The sequence below is a fragment of the Magnolia sinica genome, chromosome 5 (genome assembly GCF_029962835.1).
Source record: "Magnolia sinica isolate HGM2019 chromosome 5, MsV1, whole genome shotgun sequence".
In the NCBI taxonomy this organism is placed as follows: Eukaryota; Viridiplantae; Streptophyta; class Magnoliopsida; order Magnoliales; family Magnoliaceae; genus Magnolia; species Magnolia sinica.
Genome location: NC_080577.1, coordinates 57,009,198 through 57,020,491, shown reverse-complemented (window position 1 = coordinate 57,020,491; position 11,294 = coordinate 57,009,198). Strand labels below are relative to the sequence as shown.

Here is an 11,294-nt window from a genome sequence, read left to right as displayed (position 1 = left end):
CATAAGCTTATAGAAAGCTTAGAGGTGGTGAAAGTGTGTGCACAAGATAAGTGCCAAGTATTCAATACAATGCCTTAATCATACAATATCGGAATTACTGGCAAGATCATGAATCATACGATATCAGAGTAAGCGGAAATACTGCAAGTCTATAACTCATACAATAGTTGAGTATGCAACACAAATCAGCTATACAAATGAGGAGTCATAGAGAGCCAAATATCAGATGCCGAGGGTACAATGCAATATGTAAATCCTGCTAAGTCCGTCTAGGACATATAAGTGCAGAAACATAGCAACCCAAAATGTCAATGCCTGTGGATGTAATGCAATATGCAATATGTGGTGCGAATGAAATGACCAAGCTGCAGTGTGAAGTCGGGATGATAGTACGTAGTATCGCAGGCTTTGGGGTCCACCACAAGGGACTTCTATCCAAACCAATCCCATGCCTAAATTTGGATAGTCAGACTCAATGCAGTAAACTCCTGATCTTAGGTTAGTCACGCGCCCCAATCGAAATCCTAGCCATTGCGACAGTACACAACAATTAGTTACGCACCACCAGCCCGAGTGGATACTGAATGAATGAATATAATGCTGAGTATGCAACTCCTGCTCCACAAATCAGTACTGTATATCTTTAGGATCATCACCGCGGTCTAGTACACTCTAAGCTGGCTACCGTCTCTGCAGGCCGCGGAACCTAGCGAGTGGAAAAGACCTCACTACCCGCCTGCCAGCAGTATACCAATGCCTACCCGGCTCATCGATAGTGGACCCATTTAGGAGCTGGTCAGACTCAGCTTAACTATGCTTAATCCCTCAGGCAGGTAAGGCCACACTCACTCCCAACTGACCACGACACAGTGGGAGACGCAGCATCCTGGTATTCGGCATCGGGCGCTCATATATCCACTTGGTCTCAACGTTGGGGCGTCCTCTGGTACAAAGAGGGTTTAGGGATTTTCACCCAAGGCCATCTATGGTGGCCCGATGCTAGTAACGTATTTTCGGTGTCCCATCTGGCCATCCACGATATGCCTGTGGAGGCTACGGCCCTGATGTCGCTAGGGCGTACAGTAATCACAACACATAATGCAAGATGCATGAGTCATATAATCTAGTCATGCATCAATCCTGCGCATAACGTGCACTCATGTCCGCCTATCAGGAAGTCTCATAACAACCTGCCCAATGACATATGTAATGGTCAACCACATCTCATAACAAACATGCAGATGATGCGTATGGGCATGTATCATGATGCTATGCTGTCACATACTCATAATCGGTATCAATAACCGACATCGACAATCGACCACGACAATGTGGACATTTAACCAACATTACTCCCAAAAAACAGCCCACATAGATCCTAACATATGGTGGACCCATGACCTCACACAAGGGCTAAATATACAACACCATGGGCCTCACTCAAGAGCTTAATACACATCACGATGGGCCTTTCATATGGGCCTAACATACATCACAATGGGTTCCATCGCCTGACCCTCAAATGTATCACAATGGGCCTCATCACATAGGTCTCATATACATCACATTGGGCCTTAAACACGGGCTGAATACATATCACAACGGGCCTCAAATATGGGCCGCATATACATCACATTGGGCCTCAAAAATGACCGAATGCATATCACAATGGGCCTCTAACACGGGCTGTATATACATCACATTGGGCCTCATTAATCGGCCTTGATATCTGACTTTGACAATCGTAATTAGCCTCGATAATCGGAATCAGTATCAATAATCAGAATCGGCCTCGATAATCGACCTCTACAATCGGAATCGAAATTGACCTCAACAATTGGCATCGACAATCGGAATCGACAATCGGAATCGCCTCCACAATCGGAATCGACAATCAGAATCAACAATTAGAATTGACAATCGAAATCGATCTCGACAATCGAAATCGTCATCAACAATCAGCGACAATCGGAACCGATGAGAATGGGCCTAACAAGGCCTAAGGGAAGGTTACAATGTGGACATCCAACCATCATTGCCCATCAATGTGGACATTCAACCAACATCGCTCCCAAGCAGTGGCCCACATAGAGTCAAACATAAAGTGGGCCCATGACCTCACACGAAGGCCTAATATACATCGCAATCGGCCTCATATACATCACATTCGGCCCACACAAAGGCCTCACATATGTTTCATTGGGCCCACTCATGGTCCTTATATACATTATATTGGGCCTCAACCCATGGGCCTCAAATACATCAAATAGGCCGCATCATGTGGGCCTCAAATACATCAAATGGGCTGCACCAATGTGGGCCTAATACATATCACAATGGGCCTTGCCCTTAGGCCACGAATACATCACAATGGGCCTTGCCCATAGGCCTCGAATGCATCACAAAGGGCCTTGCCCATGGGCCTCGAATACAACACAATGGGCCTTGCCGATAGGCCTTGAATACATCACAATGGGCCTCATAGATGGGCCGCACCAATGGGCCTCAAGTGGGCTTGGGCCACACCAAAAATCATTTCAAAAGTTGTAGGTGTAACATGTGTATCACTATACACTATCATTCCACGGGGCACATGGCCCACTAACGATGATCAACACTGTCCAAACATTGTCCAGGTAAATCAGCACCATCCAAACATTGTCTATGTAAATCAACACCATCCAAACATTGTCTATGTAATTCAACACCATCCAAACATTGTGCAGCACCGTCCAACACAATCTGAACGGTGTGGATGAAATAAATACATCATGGGGTCCTATGCTGGTGAAACAGATGGTCGACTAGGAGAAATGCGTGCATCACGCTGGACCCTTGAGATGGACGGTTTGGATATAACAATACCTCATGATGGAGGCCTAAGGACACAGCTGACGTCAATACAGTCAGCTATATATAGCTGTGTGCGGTACACTATCCAATCCGTTTCCACGCAAGTGGGCCCTACTGGACGAGTGTCGATGATATCCTTACATCATGGTGGGGTCCCCATAGTTGGTCCAAACGGACGGCTGGGAATAAAAACATTAGGGTGGACTCCCACGTGGTGTGGCCCACTTAGATATATATATATATATATATATATATATATATATATAAAGATGGGCTCCACCCGTCCAGATTACTGGATGGTGTGGATGAGACCCACACACATGGTGCGGCCCATCCATCACCGTCCGGAAATGGACGGTTAGAGTAAGCATCATGGTCCCACAGAATTTGGATGGACGGTGTAGGTTGAACAATACATTAACGTGGGGCAGATGGATGGACGACTGGATGAACTGTGTACAGTAGGTGGGGTCCACGCTCACCAAATGGGTAGAGGGTAGGATACAACACATGCATCAGAGGGTGGGGCCCACCGTTCAGCCATCCGGACGGTGCGGCTAAGACCCATACATCACGCATACATCAGAGGGTGGGGCCCACCGTAAAAATGGATGGACGGTCTGGATATCATGCTTACTGCACCGTCCAGCAACTGGACGGTGTAGATATAACCATACATCATGGTGCGGTCCACGTAGTGGCCCACCAATAAAATCTTATATTATAATATATATTATATAATATAATATTATATATTACATGTGTCTACACAGTAGCAACAGACTACCCATACTCATCATCCAGATGGATCTAGACGATGTAGGCATTATGATAAAGGTGGGTTCCACGTAGCAGTGGCCCACCACAACATTCATATAATATGTAATATATTATATTATATAGTGTGTGTGTGTGTGTGTATATTATATGTATCATATGTGTGTGTGTGTGTGTGTGTGTGTGTGTGTGTGTGTGTGTGTGTGTGTGAAGCCTTGTAAGTGGCAACGTCCAGCATCTAGGGACGCTGGACAGCCTGGACGGGGGCCCACCATAATATTTAGGTCCCACATAAATGGACGATTTGGATGTAACATATACATTACAGTGGCTACTCAAGGCTCCTGCTCGTCCCAGCTATAAATGGATTGACGGTTGATTTGCAACACAAACATCAAGGTGAGGTTTCCACTCCATCGTCCATATGATGGACGATGTGGATAACATCATGCATCAAAGTGGGCCACTAGATGGGAAAGCAGGAGGTAGAGAAAGAGAGAAATCAGTGAGATGGAGGGACCCCGCCACTACAGGCCCCTCTCTTTACAATACATACAGTAAGTGGGTCCCATCACAAGTGGGCCATTAAATCAAAAATCAACGATGGATCAACTACCTATTGCACTCTTCCTTGGTCCCTTAGACTCTTATGCTCCTTGCCTTCAATTTTAATGGAGGTAGATGATGAATGAATGGTTAAGATGGGAGATGAGAGAGTGGGAAAGTGGGTCACACTTGGATTTGGGAGAGAGGGCTTGGACGTTGGGCATTGCTTGGGAGGTTTGAGAAATGAGAGAGAGAGAGGTGATGACATGATAAGGGATGGTTGGAATGGATGTTGTAAGGGATGGGAATGGGAAGGCATGGGTTGGGTTGAAATTTGTGTGAAAGAGGGATGGGTGGAGAGAGAGAGTTGACTTTGGGAAAGGGACTGGAATGGGTTGCTTGTACTTGTGGTATGGAGTGTACTTGACTTAATTGATTGATTGATTAATGGAACATGTTGTAGAGATTCTTTCGCAATTCGCAATACACGACGTTTCTTCGGAATAAAAGCGGGCCTACATCTTCTCGCCTGGGTATCGGATCGGTGCGCGAGTTGCGGCGTTGGAACCGCGGCGACGGCGCGGTTGCAGGGGTACAAGTTTCGAGTCGAGTTGACTCTGATATGTGATACTCAGCTTAAGATCGCGCGCAAACGTTGGATACGGGTCGATGGTTGCCGGAATTTGACCGGAAGGACCGCGGAAGCCTACGGAATGGTACGGACTATGATACGGGCCTTACAACTCTCACCTCCAAGTAAAAATTTCGTCCTTGAAATTTACTAACGTCACAAGTATACATAACTCATAAAAGAGGGAAAATTGTTTCACTATGAAAAAATCAGAAACATAACATACAAGTACAATCAAACAACAAGGAGACAAGGATAACACTCGTGAATCTCAGCCTCTTACTTCCAGGACATCTCCTCACTACCAAAAAACAGGGTAAAGCCGACGGATCTTTTAGAAGGCTACGGCTACGGATTTTAGCCGTTGGATATAGCTACGGATTTTAGCTGTAGCTGAAGCCAAATAAGCCATTGGCAAAACCGGCTTTTTAACAGTGGACATCCAATCACTATTTTTTTTCACATTGTGTGGTCCAACCAAGCTTTAGTTCAGCCTCATGTTTTGGGATCAATGTTGAAATTATGTTAAGAAATGGATGGACGACATGGATGAAACAAACAGATCATGGTGGGGCCCACAGAGCCATACCAGTTCCAAAGCTCAAGTTATCGTTTTTATTTTACAGTGAAAGAATGTGAGTTTTGTATTTGATTTAAACTAATGGTGACTTTTTCATAACAATAGTGGCAAAGATTTAGAGTTATCCAGACCATCCAAATAATTAGTCTAGTTGTAAATGGTAAATATTTATACATTTTATTACATAATATTATCTTAACCATCCAAAAAATGGTCCCATGCATGTACGACTGTTAATATAGCTTGTGTTATAAATAATGGAAAACTCACAAAAGTTGGATTTAAAATCATTATCATACCCAAAAGAGGATTTCCATGAGCGCCATTTCATCTTCCATCCAAAATCATTTTCGAGCGCCATTTCCATCGAGCGTCGTTGCCGAGCATTATCTTCCATCAAGCATCGTTGCCGAGCATCATCTTCAAATAGGTGAGCTTCTCTTTTCTCCACCCTCAATCTTCAATCTGGATTTGAAAGACGATGCTCTAATGAAACACATACATCATGATGGCCCTCTGTAACTAGCTCCATAAAAACAATAGATGTCCCTCCTACCTCAGCTATATCTGTAAAGTGCCCCATTTCGATGAAATATATAGAGAAATTCTCCATTTAGCATGACATCAGACTCACCACTGCTCAAACAACCCTACCGCATCTCCAATCTGCCACTGCGAATGCCATCCTACGACACCCTGGCCCAGGCTTCTTCCTCTGCTGCGACACCCATCCTGCCCTTGGCCGACATCTTCCAAAAGGCATTGTAAGGAAACGAATAGACTTGTTAGTTTTGCACAACTTAAAAAAAAAAATGGTTGAGATGCTTGAACCGTAGACATTTGTGAGGGCGATCCTGATTTTAGGGCCAAGGCATCTACATGGTGGGATTCTCAAGATCGATGGACTGGATCACACACTTGTGTGCAAGACAGACCTTGAGACCTTACATGTTCTTTTGCTTGGATTTGTTCTCGGTCATACAAGATGGGCGCAATGTTCCATGATCCAGAATTATTTGATGGGCCCCACTGTGGATGGACCATGCCTTGTAAATGTCATATTAGGCCTATATTTGGCATCCTTAGTTGAAGATGGACCAGTGTTCAAGTTGATTTCTTGACTGTCTATTTTCAGGCCGTGAATGGAATGGAATGGATTGGATTGGATTGGATGGATTTTTGGGACATGGTTGATACTGTCTGGGGCCCATCAGATCAACAGTTTAGAATTGGATTCAACAAAACATTCCTGAATGATCTCTGGAGGAATTGGATCCTTGACCTGAGCATTTCCACTTGTGGGCCCATGGTTCATCAATTTGTGCTCCATAAGCCACAAATGGAATTATTAGGATTGTACATCAAGGAGATTTTTAGGCCCATTGTCCATCCAATGTGAGGCCCTTCAAGATCACCAAACTATTGTGAGTGGAAGCACCATAAAATACATTTAAATTTTACAACAAGAAAATCACTTTCACAACTATGAGCAGCTTCTTTGCTGCACAAAAATACTTCTGCACAAAAATACACAAGTAAACGAAGGAAAACCTATCAGAGATATTGATTCTCCACCATGACAAAAGATATATATAATATGAGATCTTTAAATTTGGTGAAATGGGATTTCTAGGATGGAAGCAATTTTCTAGGGCCACGGCTTCAGAGAAAAGAGAAATATCTCAAATTAAAGCCCTAAATATATCTCTTATATTATAGTGATATTAAGGCGTACCAAATTATGGAAGCAATTTTCTAAGGCCACGGTTTGAGAGAAAAGAGAACTATCTCAAATTAAAGCCCTAAATATATCTCTTATATTATAGTGATATTAAGGTGTACCAAATTACTAGCTCCCTTTTAAGAAGAAAACCCAATCTACTCCCTTCAATCAAGTACATCTAGTGTGGAACCATTGACTATTATACTTCTTAGGAGATGGCATCACGCTAAATCCGCAAGTGGACTAAAAACAATTCATCATAATTTCTGACTGCTTATCTTAAAACTATTAATTTGATTACATTTAATTAGGTATTTTTAATTCCTTATGTGCATTTTATAAATTTCAATACTCCAATTGTGATACATCCTTATTTAGTTTTGAAATCAAATAGATTTTATCTATACAAACTTGATCTATCAAAACCCATTGAAAATATTAAATATCTAAATTTTCTCTAAAAAACAGTTGATAATAAAATTGGACTATACATTCAATCTGATGTCTTACTTAGATAAGCCTCTTATACCAGGGATCATAATGTATATTGTCGCTCTTTCTTTAACTCGTCTTTATGGCCCAACCTCAATTTAATCACCTTCTTAACATGCTTCTGACTTCAGCAAATCTGTGTCATGATCCTGAGAACACAAACAAAAATAACGTCACCTCATCACAACTTTGCCAAATAATATAAAGTAATAAGTACACAAGTTACTGGATTGGAATTGAGTGTCATTTGTAGGTAATTGATGTCGTAGCATGTGTAGCTCAGTTCTTGTAAATGATTATTCATCTACGCGATCATTATGTTGGATTTGTTCTCGGTCATACAAGTACTATTGTTGTGCCTGCACAGAATGGAATTTATTTTGCATAGATGTTTTTCCTTTTCTTATTAAAGAATTTTTATTTTTATTTTTTAAAATGCTTGATATGCTGATATTTCAGCTGTTTCTAGTTGTCACTTAAGAACCAAAGCTTATATTTTTCTTTTTGGTAGCATTTGAGTGTCTAATTACCTGCTTGCCTTTTTTTTTTTTTTTTTTTTCTTTCTTTCTTTCTTTTAATTGTAATTCTCGTTGACTGTTTTATATCAACAAGGGACGTCCCCGTATTGAAGGAACGGTTTTAACATGACAATGACGGTAAGCTTAACTCTAAATATCACCTTTATAATCAGAATTTGTGCTCTTTATTGTCTACTTTTGAACTATAAGCATATGGTGAATGTGGGTTGCGCATTGCAGATGTTGTTCAACATCCAGACCACTCTTTAGCTGGGTTCTGGCTTATATGGGATATGGCCGAAAATGAGGCCATTTAAAAAATCCTTACCAGTTAGTCCATCAATCTGGATGGGACAAAAAATTCTCTTTCTTGCCTCAAGTGAAACACTTAGGGTTGCCAGATCTGCATATTTTTTTGACATGGGCCAGTTGTGATGTCGTCTGCTAGACAAGCTGTCCGGATCTTGCATGCCTAAAAATGTCCCCCGTGGGAATTCAGGAACAAAACCAGCATTCCTTGTGAATAAATGAAGGTTGTAGGAAATATTAGGGTGCAAGAACTTCAGACTTCAAGTTCGATTCCTGTTAGATGCTTTTGCTTGTATTGTATGTTATGTTAGCTCTTAATGGGCTGTAAAGTTTTCTACTTGGCCCAACTCAGCGTTTTAATCCTGTCTATGATTATTCCATTAATCTATCATGTATATTCTTTATATTCTGTGAATTGGATTGATTGTGTTTTATATCGTTCCTCTTGCCTATCTCGATTCCTGCAATCCCGAAGTACTTTACTACAAAAAATTGGCTCCCCCCCTCCAACCCCATTTCGGCTGACTGGAATTCGCCTTTTGCAGAATTCAGTGCCTTTGGAGGAAAGTCATGACAGCAGCTGGGTGCCAATCTTTGTGAGGCAGTCGAACTTCAAACTTCCTGCAGATTCTTCTGTGCCAATCATCATGATTGGTCCTGGCATGGGATTGGCACCCTTTGGAGGGTTCTTGCAGGTTTATAACTCTGACAGATTTGTGCGTGAATCCCTGTGCCAGTGAGGTGAATTTACTAAAGAAGTTGAATGCTTGCCATTTTCAGGAAAGACTTGCTCTGAAAGAAGCTGGAGCAGAACTGGGCCCCTCCAGCCTCTTCTTTGGCTGTAGGAACCGCAAAATGGTAATGAATCTCTCAAATCATTTGTTTGTGGGATTGGGGGACAACTGGGTTTTTTTATGACCTCTACTGAGGCTACCCATGGGAGTGCGATTTTTAGTTACTTTCCCACAAATGCTAGCATGAGTTTGATATCAGGGCAGATCAATCTGGTGGACCCCCTATATATGTTATGGCCCAATGACCAGGCTGATCCAGTCATTAGGGAATTCACAACTGTATGGTGAATGTTGGCTGTTGGTTAAATTCTTTTCAACTACCCACTTGTCATACACGTGTGGCCCATGTGATGACCCCATCATTGTGATTTTTGGGCCATGATGCATATACCATGTAGGTTGTTGCTGATTACCTGATTCAGCCATCAGATGATCCACAAGCATATAGTGAATGTGGGTTGTTAAATAATATTCTAACCATTAACTCATTTATTGAAGTCAGACTTTACTGAAGAATGTGAATTTGGCAAAACCTATGAACTTGTTAAATTCATGAATCTACTTTACATTTGGATTTAATAAATTCCAAAGTCTACTTTATAGGTATTGTTAAATAATATTCTAACCATTAACTCATTTATCTGACTTGCATATAATTAACTGAAGTGGTGATCCAACACACAATTAATGCAATACATATGTGAGGTCGGCGCACACGTGATCACCGGCATTCCCTACTTTTGAGGTAATGCAAGTTTAGAATGGGTCCACATATTGAAAGGGCCTGGATCCGCATGAACTTTCTACATCTCATCATGCAGTTTCCAGCTAGTATTCTTAGGCTCGGATCATCATCTTCCAGGTCAATGTCTACCAATTCAGATGGTATTATGGTGCGTCGAATGAATTATGCTGGAATTAGATACTCCAATAATAATCAAATTCCGATTTCTCCGTCTTACAAGACGTCGGCCTTTGATTTTTATTTTATTTTTCAAAAGAGAAACCAACAATTTCTCATTTTGACTTCTCTTTTATAGTTTTTCAATTTTTAACATCTATCGCCTTATTAACGATCTAAAATCTTCTTTGATTTCAATTTCCAATGCCTAGTTCCAAATGGGACGGAACAACTGCTTAGAGATCCGAGCAAACAGCACGTGTGAGAAATTCAACCCATTCATCAGGTAATGCACACTGTAGGTATGCCATGTACCAAATATCTGGATGGTACATTCACTGAGTGAGCCACCCAAGGTTTCCATCTACTTGTCTCATACTACATGCCCTGCTCATGAGTTTTTACTGTATTAACTTTTGTGCCGAGGAATCTATATGGTGGGTATTGGATCTCTCACATGTATGCCAGATTGGCATGTGTTCGAGTGTATAGAGGAACTGGGCTATACATGGATGTTGAATTAGCAAACTTCCAGAAAATTATTTCACCGATCTTGATACTTCTGCAATTTGTGAATGGGTCTTTCCGATCTTCCATGTATTGCATAACTTTTTCCTGAGACGCTACTTTGGTGTCTGTCTTAAAAATTCTATGCATCTTGCCTATGTAACTTGGTGTACATGTGGTGAGGTGCTCTATTAATCTACTGGGCCACTGTACAGATGTGATATGGTACAAAACTTTGGCATCCAACTGTGAGTTTTGTAGGTTGAGTGTGGACCTTTGCCTGTTTTGAGCTAATTGTTCCTTTTGCATTTATATGATGTTGAAATGCCCTTATTTCTACATGTAATTGCAGTATGCCTAGAAGCCCACCATTTATAGAAGGTTCTTTGTATTCACAGGAGCTTTGCTAAGACCATATGCCAATGTTAGTTTAGGGCAGCCCATCTACATGCCACCACATGTGACAACTACCAACGTGCAATGTGGGTAATGCAATCCAGGCTGTCCATCAGCTGGTTCCCACAAGCATAAGAACCCTAGCCCCATGCCATCTACTTATAAGGTAGGCCACAGTTTACAGAATAAATGAACAGCTGAAATAAACTTGGCCAAGTGTTTCTGAATAGCCCACCTATTTCTTGCACACATGCTCACACATGACAC

General features: G+C 41.7%; 1 long non-coding RNA gene across 2 annotated transcripts; it reads left to right on the top strand.

The window, feature by feature from the left end:
• The first annotated feature begins 5,493 nt into the window (after window positions 1-5,493).
• LOC131246060 (uncharacterized) lies at window positions 5,494-9,859 on the top strand. 2 transcript variants are annotated; one of them, XR_009171137.1, is made up of 2 exons: window positions 5,494-6,151; window positions 8,975-9,859. It is a non-coding gene; the product is annotated as an uncharacterized LOC131246060 (long non-coding RNA). The 2 variants fall into 2 exon arrangements; XR_009171138.1 differs by having other exon boundaries at window positions 5,494-6,171.
• The last annotated feature ends 1,435 nt before the right edge of the window (window positions 9,860-11,294 follow it).